The sequence below is a fragment of the Somniosus microcephalus genome, chromosome 20 (genome assembly GCF_052327205.1).
Source record: "Somniosus microcephalus isolate GS21.2 chromosome 20, FLI_Smic_1.0, whole genome shotgun sequence".
Lineage (NCBI taxonomy): Eukaryota > Metazoa > Chordata > Chondrichthyes > Squaliformes > Somniosidae > Somniosus > Somniosus microcephalus.
Window position 1 is genome coordinate 22,726,865 of NC_141006.1, and position 12,468 is coordinate 22,739,332.

Below are 12,468 nucleotides of genomic sequence, written 5' to 3' on the forward strand. Positions count from 1 at the left end.
AGGTGATGTAATCTATCTAGATTTTCAAAAGGCCTTTGATAAGGTACCACATAATAGACTAATGAATAAGGTCAGGGAATGTGGAGTCAGGGGACAAGTAGCAGAATGGATAGCGAGCTGGTTTCAAGACAGAAAGCAGAGAGTAGGGGTAAAGTTCGGAGTGGCAGAAGGTGGGAAGTGGTGTTCCACAAGGATCAGTGCTGGGACCAATGTTGTTCACAATTTATATTAATGATTTAGACTTTGGAATCAAAAACACAATTTCTAAATTTGCGGACGACAGCAAATTGAGGGAGATAGTCAATACTGAGGAGGACTGCAACAAATTACAAGAATGGGCATATAATTGGCACATGAAATTCAACACAGATAAATGTGAGGTATTACATTTTGGTAATAAACATAGGGAGGTCACATATTACTTGGAAAATAAGAATCTAATTCGGGTAGAGGAGCAAAGGGATCTCGGAGTACAAATACACAAATCACTAAAAGTAGCGACACCGGTTAACAAGGCCATAAAAAAAAGCAAACCAAGCACTAGGGTTTATTTCTAGAGGGAAAGCAGTGAAGTTATGCTAAACCTGCATCGAACCTTGGTTAGACCACACTTGGAGTACTGTGTACAATTCTGGTTGCCACATTATAAAAAGGATATAGAGGCACTGGAGAGGGTGCAAAAAAGATTTACAAGGATGGTATCAGAAACATAGAAACATAGAAGATAGGAGCAGGAGTAGGCCATTCGGCCCCTCGAGCCTGCTCTGCCATTCAATGCGATCATGGCTGATCATCCAAACTCAGTACCCTGTTCCTGCCTTCTCTCCATATCCCTTGATCCGTTTAGCCTTAAGAAATATATCCAACTCCTTCTTGAATATATTTAATGAATTGGCCTCTACTGCCTTCTTTGGTAGAGAATTCCACAGGTTCACCACTCTCTGGGTGAAGAAATTCCTCCTCATCTCTGTCCTAAATGGCTTTCCCCTTATCCTTAGACTGTGAGCCCTGGTTCTGGACTCCCTGACCATCGGGAACATTCTTCCAGCATCTAGTCTGTCTAGTCCTGTTAGAATTTTATAAGTTTCGATGAGATCCCCTCTCATTCTTCTAAACTCCAGCGAGTACAAGCCCAATCGACCCAATCTCTCCTCATACGTCATTCCTGCCATCCCAGGTATCAGCCTGGTGAATCTTCGCTGCACTCCTTCCATGGCAAGAACATCCTTCCTCAGATAAGGTGACCAAAACTGCACACAATACTCAAGGTGTGGTCTCACCAAGGCCCTGTACAACTGCAGCAAGACATCCTTGTTCCTGTACTCAAACCCTCTCACTACGAAGGCCAACATACCATTTGCCTTCTTAACCGCCTGCTGCACCTGCATGCTTACTTTCAGCGACTGGTGCACAAGGACGCCCAGGTCTCGTTGCACTTCCCCTTCTCCCAATCTATTGCCATTCAGATAATAATCTGCCTTCCTGTTTTTGACACCAAAGTGGATAACCTCGCATTTATCCACATTATATTGCATCTGCCATGCATCTGCCCAATCACCCAACCTGTCAAAATCATACTGCAGTTTCTCGGCATCCTCCTCCGAGCACACACGCCCACCCAGCTTAGTGTCATCTGCAAATTTGGAGATATTACATCTAGTTCTCTCGTCCAGATCATTAATATATATTGTGAATAGCTGGGGTCCAAGGACCGATCCCTGCGGTACACCACTAGTCACTGCCTGCCACTCGGAAAAAGAGCCGTTTATTCCAACTCTTTACTTTCTGTCTGCCAACCAGTTCCCTATCCAAGTCAATACCTTGCCCCTAATCCCATGTGCCTTAATTTTACACGCTAATCTCTTATGCGGGACCTTATCGAAAGCCTTTTGAAAGTCCAAATACACCACATCCACTGGTTCTCCCTTATCTATTTTACCAGTTACATCCTCAAAAAATTCCAGTAGATTAGTCAAGCACGATTTACCTTTTGTATATCCATGTTGACTTTGTCCGATCTGGTCACTTTTTTCCAAGTGCACTGCTATTACATCCTTTATAATGGACTTTAGCATTTTCCCCACTACCGATGTCAGGCTTACTGGTCTGTAATTCCCCGTTTTCCCTCCAACACCCTTTTTGAACAGTGGGGTAACATTAGCTACCCGCCAATCCATGGGTACTGTTCCAGAGTCTATCGAATTTTGGATGATGACCAGCAATGCATCTACTATTTCTAGGGCCACTTCCTTAAGTACCCTAGGATGTAGATTATCAGGCCCTGGGGATTTATCGGCCTTCAATCCCATCAATTTCCCTAACACCATTTCCCTACAAATACTGATTTCTATCAGTTCCTCCCTTTCATTAGACCCTATGTCCCCTGACATCTTTGGGAGGTTATTTGTGTCCTCCTTTGTGAAGACAGAACCAAAGTATGTATTTAATTGGTCTGCTATTTCTTTGTTCCCCATTATAAATTCCCCTGATTCTGACTGCAAGGGACCTACGCTTGACTTCACCAATCTTTTTCTCTTCACATATCTATAAAAGCTTTCACAGTCAGTTTTTATGTTCCATGCTAGCTTACTCTTATACTCTATTTTCCCCCTCCTTAATTAATCCCTTTGTCCTCCTTTGTTGAATCCTAAACTGCTCCCAATCCTCAGGTTTACTGCTTTTTCTGGCCAATTTATATGTCCTCTCCTTGGATCTTATGCTATCCCTAATTTCCCTTGTTAGCCACGGTTGAGTCAACTTTTTTGTTTTATTTTTATGCAAAACTGGGATGAACAAATTCTGTAGTTCATCCATGCGGTCTTTGAATGTTTGCCATTGCCCATCCACCGTCAACCCTTTGAGTGACATTCCCCAATCAATCCTACCCAACTCGCATCTCATACCATCGTAGTCTCCTTTATTTAAATTCAGGACCCTAGTCTCTGAGTCAACTATTTCACACTCCATCTTAATGAAGAATTCTATCATATTATGATCACTCCGACCCAAGGGGCCTCGCACAACAAGATTGCTAATTAATCCTTTCTCATTACATAATACCCAGTCTAAGATGGCCTGATCTCCAGTTGGTTCCTCGACATATTGGTCCAGGAAGCCATCCCGTATACACTCCAGGAATTCCTCCTCCATAGTATTGTTACTAATTTGGTTAGCCCAATCTATATGTAGATTAAAGTCACCCATGATAACTGCTGTGCCCTTATTGCACGCTTCCCTAATTTCCCGTTTAATGCCATCCCCGACCTCCGCATTACTGTTTGGAGGTCGATATACCACTCCCACTAATGTTTTCTGCCCCTTGGTATTTCTCAGTTCCATCCATACAGATTCCACATCATCGGAGCTAATATCCTTCTTTTCAATTGTGTTAATCCCCTCTTTAACCAGCAATGCTACCCCACCTCCTTTTCCTTTTTGCCTATCTTTCCTGAATATTGAATACCCCTGGATGTTGAGTTCCTAGCCTTGGCCACCCTGGAGCCATGTTTCCGTAATCGTAATCATATCATATTTGTTTATCTCTATTTGCACAGCTAATTCATCCACTTTATTACGAATGCTCCTCGCATTAAGACACAAAGCCTTCAGGCTTGTTTTTTTAATGCTCTTAGATCTTTTAGAATTATTATTTACTGTGGCCATGTTTGATTTAAACCCTTGATTTCTCTGCCTGCCACTTTTGTTTTTCTCCTTCCTGTCTTTTGCTTTTATCCTTGTTTCCCTTTCCTCTGTCTCCCCGCTCAGGTTCCCAACCCCCTGCCATTTTATTTTAAACCCTCCCCCAAAGCATTAGCAAACACTCCCCCTAGGATATCGGTCCCGGCCCTGCCCAGGTGCAAACCGTCCGTTTTGTACTGGTCCCACCTCCCCCAGAACCGGTTCCAATGTCCCAGGAATTTGAATCCCTCCCCCTTGCACCATTCCTCTAGCCAAGTAGTCATCTGAAATATCCTTCTATTTCTAGTCTGACTAGCACGTGGCACTGGTAGCAATCCTGAGATTACTACCTTTGCGGTCCTATTTTTTAATTTACCTCCAAACTCCCTATATTTAGCTTTTAGGACCTCATCCCAGTTTTTACCTATATCGTTGGTACCTATATGCACCACGACAACTGGCTGTTCACCCTCCCCTTCCAAAATGTTCTGCAGCCGCTCTGAGACATCCTTGACCCTTGCACCAGGGAGGCAACACACCATCCTGGAGTCTTGTTTGCGGCCGCAGAAACGCCCCTCTATTCCCCTTACAATTAAATCTCCTATTACTATAGCTCTACCCCTCTTTTTCCTCCCGTCCTGTGCAGCAGAACCACCCCTGGTGCCAGGAAGTTGGCTGCTGCTGCCTTCCCCTGGTAAGCCATCCCCCCCATCAGTATCCAAAGCGGTATATCTGTTTGAGAGGGGGATGGCCACAGGGGACCCCTGCACTACCTGCCTGCGCCTACTACTCTGCCTGTTGGTCACCCGTTCCCTTTCTGCTTGTGCAACCTTTACCTGCAGTGTGACCAACTGATTAAACGTGCTATTCACGACGTCCTCAACATCGCGAATGGTCCAGTGTGTATCCAATCGCAGCTCCAGTGCCGCAATGCGGTCTGTCAGTAGCTGCAGCTGGACACACATCCTGCACACATGGTTGTCAGGGACAGAGGAAGTGTCCCTGAGTTCCCACATAGTGCAGGAGGAGCATACCATGGCACCGAGCTGTCCTGCCATGACTTACCCTTTAATTAATTCAAATTAAATTAAACAATTCAATCCCACCAATTTCACTACAGTTAAATGATAATAATTAAGGGCCCTGGATTACCAACAGTCCCCACTACACCACAGAGACCCTAGAAACTATAAACCACAGAATTTAAGTCTAAAAAAGAGAGAAATTGTCACCAACCAATCACTTACCTGCTTTCTGGTGGCGTCACACTTCGATTACTTTTTACTTCTCTCTCCCGCTCTCGAAGCTCCGAGATTGGTAAGCCTACCTGGTCTCTGCCGCCTTTTATAACCGCCGCCACCACCTCGTTCCCCGCAGGTCCGCACTGCCGCCGCCGCTGCTGCTGCTGTGGGGCCTACCTGGTCTCTGCCGCCTTTTATTGCCGCCGCCACCGCCTCGTTCCCCGCAGGTCCGCACTGCCGCCGCCGCTGGGTATACGAGGGTATATCTATCAGGAAAGGATGAACAGGCTGGGTCTCTTTTCTCTTGAAAAACGAAGGCTGAGGGGTGACCTAATAGAGTTCTTTAAAATCATGAGAGGTTTTGATAGAGTGGATACAGAGAGAATGTTTCCATTTGTGGGGAAGAGCAAAACTAGAGGTCATCAATATAAGGCAGTCACCAAGAAATCCAATAGGGAATTCAGAAGAAACTTCTTTACCCAAAGAGTGGTGAGAATGTGGAACTCGCTACCACAGGGAGTGGTTGAAGCAAATAGTATAGATGCATTTAAGGGGAGGCTAGGTAAGCATGAGGGAGAAGGTAATAGAGGGTTATGCTGATAAAGTTAGATGAGGAAAGACGGGAGGAGGCTTGGGTGGAGCACAAATGCCGGTATGGACTGGTTGGGCCGAATGGCCTGTTTCTGTATATCCTATGTAATCCTATGTGATGGTGAAAGTAAGGTGGGGACAGAGGTGGGTGACGTTTTGGAGATAGTTAATCAGCCTTGGCAATAGATTGGACGTGGGCTTTGAAGCAGAGTTCAGAGTGACACTGTCAGGTTCAAATTGAACAGTTGGGAAAGGGCATGGGATGGGGACATAGACATGGAGTTTCTGTCCAGAACAGGACAGGATGGCTTTGTAATTACCAATGTTTTGCTGGAGGAAGTTCTGACTCATCCTTGACTTGTGGTCAGGTAGTCAGACAGCCCATCTGGTTAAAAGTGCTGTACATATGGAAGCTGACCCAATGCTTATTATATAATATCACAAAGAGACAGCCTATAAATGATGGGCAGAAGGAAGCCAAGGACAGAACTGTGCAGTGATGGGAGGAAAACCCAATGCAGAAGATATTCTGGCTATGTAGAGACAGGTAGAGAATGAAACCACAAAAGGGTGGGGCCATGGGGTTGGACCACACAGGAGAAGTGATATTCAAGGATGGAGTGGTTGACCATATTAAAGGTCTTGAAGAGGTTGAGAAGGATAAGGAGGAATTAAACACTCCAGTCAGAGTCAAACAGGTTACTGTTTGTGAGCATGACCAGGGCAGTTTCAGTGCTGTGAGCAGGAAGGAAGCCCGACTGAAAAGATTCAAACACATAGTGGTGAGAGAGATGGACACAGATCTGGGTGGCAACAATGGCCCATATTTTCCGACGCCTATGGGTCTGTACGAGCTGTGTACACACCCGTAATGACATCGGAAAAACCGGTTTCAGGCATGCGACACGCATGCGCTGAAAACCGGCATTTCCGATGTCAAGAATCCTCTTGACAGATCGGACGCCTGCCCTGGAGAAGGGCCTCTGCGGGTGAAGTGTTCCGCTTTCTGCTTCCGCTGAAAACCCTTAAAAATCTTATGCCTGGTAAAAGCCTGGTTAGCAATGGGGTTGGCTACCGCTGAGGACAAATTTGGGCTTTTAAAGGTCGGGGTGGTAGCAGATTTGATGGTCAGAGGAACAGTGTTCAAGGAAAGGAAGGAGATCGGGTGGGAAAGTGGAGTTGACGTCATATATCAGCCATGATCTTATTGTATAGCTCGAGGAGTCGTATGGCCTACTCCTGCTCCTAATTCTTATGGTCGTATGTCAGTGAGTATTGAGGGGTTTTGATAGAGTAAATAGGGAGCCACTGCTTCCACTGGCAGGAGTGTCAGTAACCAGGGGACACAGATTGAAGGTAATTGGCAAAAGAACCAGAAGGGAGACATTTTTTAACGCAGCGAGTTGTTATTATCTAGAATGCACTTCCTGAAATGGCAGTGGAAGTAAATTCAAATAATAACTTTCAGAAGGGAATTGGATAAATAATTGAAGAGGAAAAATCTGCAGGATTGTGGGGAAAGGGCAGGGGGTTTGAGATTAATTCGACAGCTCGTTCAAAGAGCCGACCCAGACATGATAGGCCAAATGGCCTACTTTTGTGCTATATCATTCATAGATTCTAGTATTGGGCTGAGGAGAGTTAGATGAGTGGTCAGGATTTGGGTCAGGAGGAATTTGAGGAAGTGGTGGGTGACACACAGAAGATAACTGATCGGGGAAGGTAGAAAGAAGCCTTGAGGTGGAAGTATTTGAGGTTCCACAACCACAAGTAGGATGAGAAAAGACAACGAACACAGAATTCTCCAGTTTGGCATCACTTCAACCTTCAAACTTTCCAAGGTGCTGTTTAATAATTGAAGAGCATTACAGATCCAAAGTATGCATGTCTACTTCTAAGAAGATCATTAGTATTTGTAAGTGCCAGTTCAAGAAGTTATCAAAACATCTTCAGTGTGTCTTGGCCCTTTTTGAGGCCAGTCTCTGAATGGTAATGTCTTAGTTACTCACCATGGAAGATCTGAACTTTATGGCAGCTCATATTCAATCTGTATTCCTGGCAGACTTTTTCTGAACATTTCATCCAGTCATCATTAGAAACAAACATGGCTGCGCTGCACTACCTCCCGATATTGAGTTTAATTATTAGTTACTCGTGAGACTTCTGTAACTCACTCTCATAACTCAATAGTCTTCCCAAAGGTCATCAATGGTGTCAAAAAACAAGTTTCTAAGGTCATTGACTTGGTGCTTCATCAAGGACAATCTACTTGGGTTTTTGGATGTTGTTGACTTCACCAATGCAGACACCATTGCCTGTACTTGCAGCAGTGCGAGTATCTGCACGATCACAAATGACCCACAACATCCTCACTCATTCAAGGCTTGTTACAGATCTATATTTCAGCATTGAAATCAAAATCTGGTGCTCATCTGTTCTTGGTTTGTTTTATTTAAGTTGTGTTTCTAAAGACATTGATCAGTTTTGGAGGGAATTCAGGTGGGGGAAGGTCCCTGGAAAAGCCAGAAATAGCCCACTCGAAAAGCACTGGGAAAGTCTGCTCCGAATCACAGTTCTTACTCAAGATAACTGCAGCAGTGCAATTTGTGTTCTCTTGTTGGTGGATGTTACAAATTTCATATGTCGTCAGTAGATATTCACTCGAGCTCAGCATCACTGGTCACTCCCAGTGTAGGGGGTCCCTTTTACCAGTCGCACCCGCTCTGACATGGGGGAAGGGCATGTCTGGGGTGATTGGCTATTAAATATTAAGTCAAAAAAATGTTTTATGTCTGGGGGTAAATCCGTTGGAAGCTGAACCTGACCTTACATCAATAGCATAACATAAACTAAAGCAAATCCCTTCCAGGTCATGTGGATAAAATTCCTAAAATATTACATCAATGTGTTTTGTTGTTGGTTTGTCTATAATTAAGGTGGAAATATTTGGGGGAACAGGTATTATTTATTAATTACTGATTATATCACTCTTAATTGCCTTATTTTAATTCTCTAATGCCGGTTCCAGCACCGCACGCTATATCGGTGGTGCTGGTAGTGCTGCCGGTAACCTCAATCGCCAGGGAGCTCGCCATGATGGAGGCCGTGACGTCAGGGAGTGTGCAACGCTCACTGAACGCCCGATCACTCAACTTCATTTAACCAAGGTGTTTACCGGCTGGAGAAAGCATCGACAGCTTCAGGTGGCGTACAGCAGCAGGAAGCTGGCTCCAGTGACCACAGTGCTGCCCGTGACGTGGTGTGCCACCTCCCTCCGCATCGTCCAGCAGACTTGTGGCGTGGGCTTCCTGCTAGTTGGTACAGGACCACCCGCCTTCTCTTCACTGCTAAAATCAATGCCTCCAAAGCTTCATTGGAAAACCCCCGGGTTCTCTCCCTGGGGCAACGATCCGCCGTCAGGATTTGTAAATAAGTGCTCCTTCTCCTTGTCCTTCTTGTTATGGTTGTTGAGGTAGCTGCATTCCCAACAATGCTGACTCTTCTGCACGTGGCCCCTTTTTAAAGGGGCACAATCAATGAAAACTGTAACTTAAAAAAGTTTAAAGGAACCTTAACAAATCAAATGAAAATTTTGTCCCCGAGGGTGATTATGCACTCCAGTCCCTCCAGTGCCCAACAGTCGCAGAAGGCCTTGAGCATGCCGGTGGACACCACATGCTCCATCTCCAGGTCCACCCAGGCACGCCAACAATGCTGAGAATAAGGTGCTGTAGCATCAATGAACCTCCCCTTTAAGTAGTGAAACAAGCCCGGGCCAATCATTACTTGAGTTTAGACTACACTCGATATTGGTCCATCTTTTCAGTGTACTCTTTTGATGCACGCAAAAACAAATAAACTGTAACTTAAAACATTAAAGGAAACTTAACAAATTAAATTTAAATTTGGTTGTCCGGATTGATGATGCACTCCAGTCCCCGTGGCGCCCACCAGTCGCGGAAGGCCTCAAGCATGCCGGCGGACACCGCGTGCTCCATCTCCAGGGCCACCCGGGTGCGAACATGGCCGCAGAAGAGAAGCAGGCAATCGGGCTGAACGACCCCCTCGACCGCCCGCTGCCTGGACCAATTGATGGCTTTTTTGGCCAGGCCCAGGAGCAGTCCTATGAGGAGGTCCTCCAACCTGCCCGCTCCCCTCCGCACTGGGTGACCGTAGATCAAGAGCGTGGGACTGAAGTGCAGCCAAAAATCGAGGAGCAGCCCCTTCAAGTAGTGAAAGAGGGGATCTTTTCAGTGTACTCTTTTGATTGGGTACATAAACAAATTGACTGTAATTAACAAAACTTCAAATAAAACTTAACAAATCAAATTAAAATTTGGTTGTCCGGGTTGATAACGCACTCCAGTCCCCGCGGCGCCCACCGGTCGCGGAAATACTCAAGCGTGCCGGTGGACACCGCGTGCTGCATCTCCAGGGCCACCCAGGCGCGAACATGGCCGCGGAAGAGAGGCAGGCAATCGGGCTGAACGACCCCCTCGATTGCCCGCTGCCTGGACCAATTAATGACTTTTTTGGCCAGGCCCAGGAGCAGACCCACGAGGAGGTCCTCCAACCTGCCCGCTCCCCTCCACACCGGGTGACCATAGATCAAGAGCGTGGGACTGAAGTGCAGCCAAAAATCGAGGAGCAGCCCCTTCAAATAGTGAAAGAGGGGATCTTTTCAGTGTAACGCCAATGAGCTTGGGTTTTTAAGATTAGAATCATGAATGTGTGGCGGTACCACTGGTTGTCCCTTACATTGAGACACATAATTCCCTTTAACTTACCTTACTGAATGTTTAACTTACCTTTTGGGGCCGTTGCCCTTTTAACTTACCTGTTGGGACCATTGCCCCTTTAAGACGCGCCCTAGCGCGCTGACGTCACGTCACGTACAATGTGATGTGCGTGCGCCGGCACAGCCCGGCCTAACGTCTTCAGCCTCAACGGCCAGCCGACGGGAGCGACGCGATCTTCCGCTCCCGCGGCAAGCACCGGCACAGCCCAGCCTCCCGACTCCGGCCTCAACGGCCAGCGACGCACATCACATGATGCCCTAAGCGCAGGAAACGCGAACAACGTGATGACGTCACAACACAAACGCGATGACGTCATCACGCTCCCCACAGGACTGCGAACTCAGTCCTCGTGGAGTCCCCGCTGGGACAAGACCTACACCACGGTGCTCCTACAGTCAGCCATCTTACCTGCTATCTTACCTGCTGTAATTAGCCTGTTCCTGTAAATAAACAACTTATTTATAGTTCGTCGAAGTTAAACTCTCTTATTTAGTGGCGATCTACACGAACCGCTACATTGGCCGCAGGATGCCCGTTGGACCTGTCCTCGATGTGTGCAGCTTCAGTAGACGTTTGCGTTTGCTAAAGGGAAAACTGGATAAGGGGCAGCAACGGTCCAGGTTGTTGTTGCTTTCGGGCGGGGTAAACTCTGCCTGGAGGGTGGCAACACTTGAAACTGTTGTAGATATAGGAGAAAACAGCCGGGGGGGCGGCACGCTTTTTGTTCACGCCGAATCGTGTAGTAGGTAACACAACCAGCAAGCTGAAGGGCTGGTGCGCCGTCGGCGGAGGAGTCGTCGGTGTTCACGAGGGATGGGTTCTCGTGGTTCGCGAGGGATGGGTCCTCGTGTGCGAGGAGTGCGTCCTCGTGTTTTGCGGGGGTGAGTCCTCGTGGTATCCCCGCGGGGCGCGCTCCGAACTTGTGGGCCCAAACATGCTGTACCCCGCGCTTGGAGAGATGTATACTTGCTGTTGCTTTGGACGTAGAGGCGGACGATCCGTGTGGCGGTAGAAGAGTCGAATACGGAGACCGTGAGCACGTGCGTGGTCTGTGCCGCATCGATGTTCTCGGCGAACGGGGCTTCTACCATCATAAAGCACGAGGGAGACCGTGGCTCCCTGGATTGCGGTAGCGACAGCGGAACGGCTGATGCTTCCATAGCGTGCTTCATTTGTGAAAGTTGTTCACAAACCCACCAATTGTAGCGCTGGTGGACGACGGTTGCCGTTGGTCATGCTCTACCTCTGTGAAATTGTTCGTGAAAAACGGGCTCACCTCCAAGCTGCGCTTCCTTTGCGAAGGCGTTCGCAAAGACGGGGTTGCTTTTGGTGGAATCGGTGTTAGGCGGTTGCTGTTCCGTGGTTGTTCGTCGGTTGTGCGTTGGTCGTCTTGTGAGAAGACGAGGGTCAGGCTGCGCGTTGCTACCGTGAAAATCGTTCACGGATACGGGTTCACCAATTGTAGCGTTGGAATTGATGAGCTCCCGTAATCACATCGGGGTCACCAATGTAGCGGTTCGTGTAGATCGCCACTAAATAAAAGAGTTTGACTTTGCCGAACTATAAATAAGTTGTTTATTTACAGGAACAGGCTAATTACAGCAGGTAAGATAGCAGGTAAGATGGCTGACTGTAGGAGCACCATGGTGTAGGTCTTGTCCCAGCGGGGTCTCCGTTGTATCCGTATGTTAATGAAGACCCGGAAAGCAGGAGTTGAGTTAACAAGTGTTTACTGAACAAAGTCTGGAGGTGAACTAAACTATACAAGACGCTATACAGGCTTATATACCCGAGTGGTCACTACCGGTACTACAGTACACAGGGGCTTCAAAAAAATAGTTCCTCTTAAAGGTACATACACCACAATTCCTCCCCTTTTAGATAAATAGTACATAATATTTTAAATAATCATTCATTAACATTTTTACAAGAACAATAATCTACACATTTGCTGAAGTTAATTAATTACAAATTCAGTCTCTCTGGAGGCTTCCTGACTCGGTCCGGATAACGCCTCGGTGGTGTAGTAGGTTCTTTTGGCAAGGTCGATTCGGCTTGAATGCCAGTGTCGGGTTCATCTGGTTCCAGTATCACCGGATCGGAGGTAGATACTATGGGTATCTCTGCTTCATCATTAGGCGTATAGAGTTGTGGTGTAG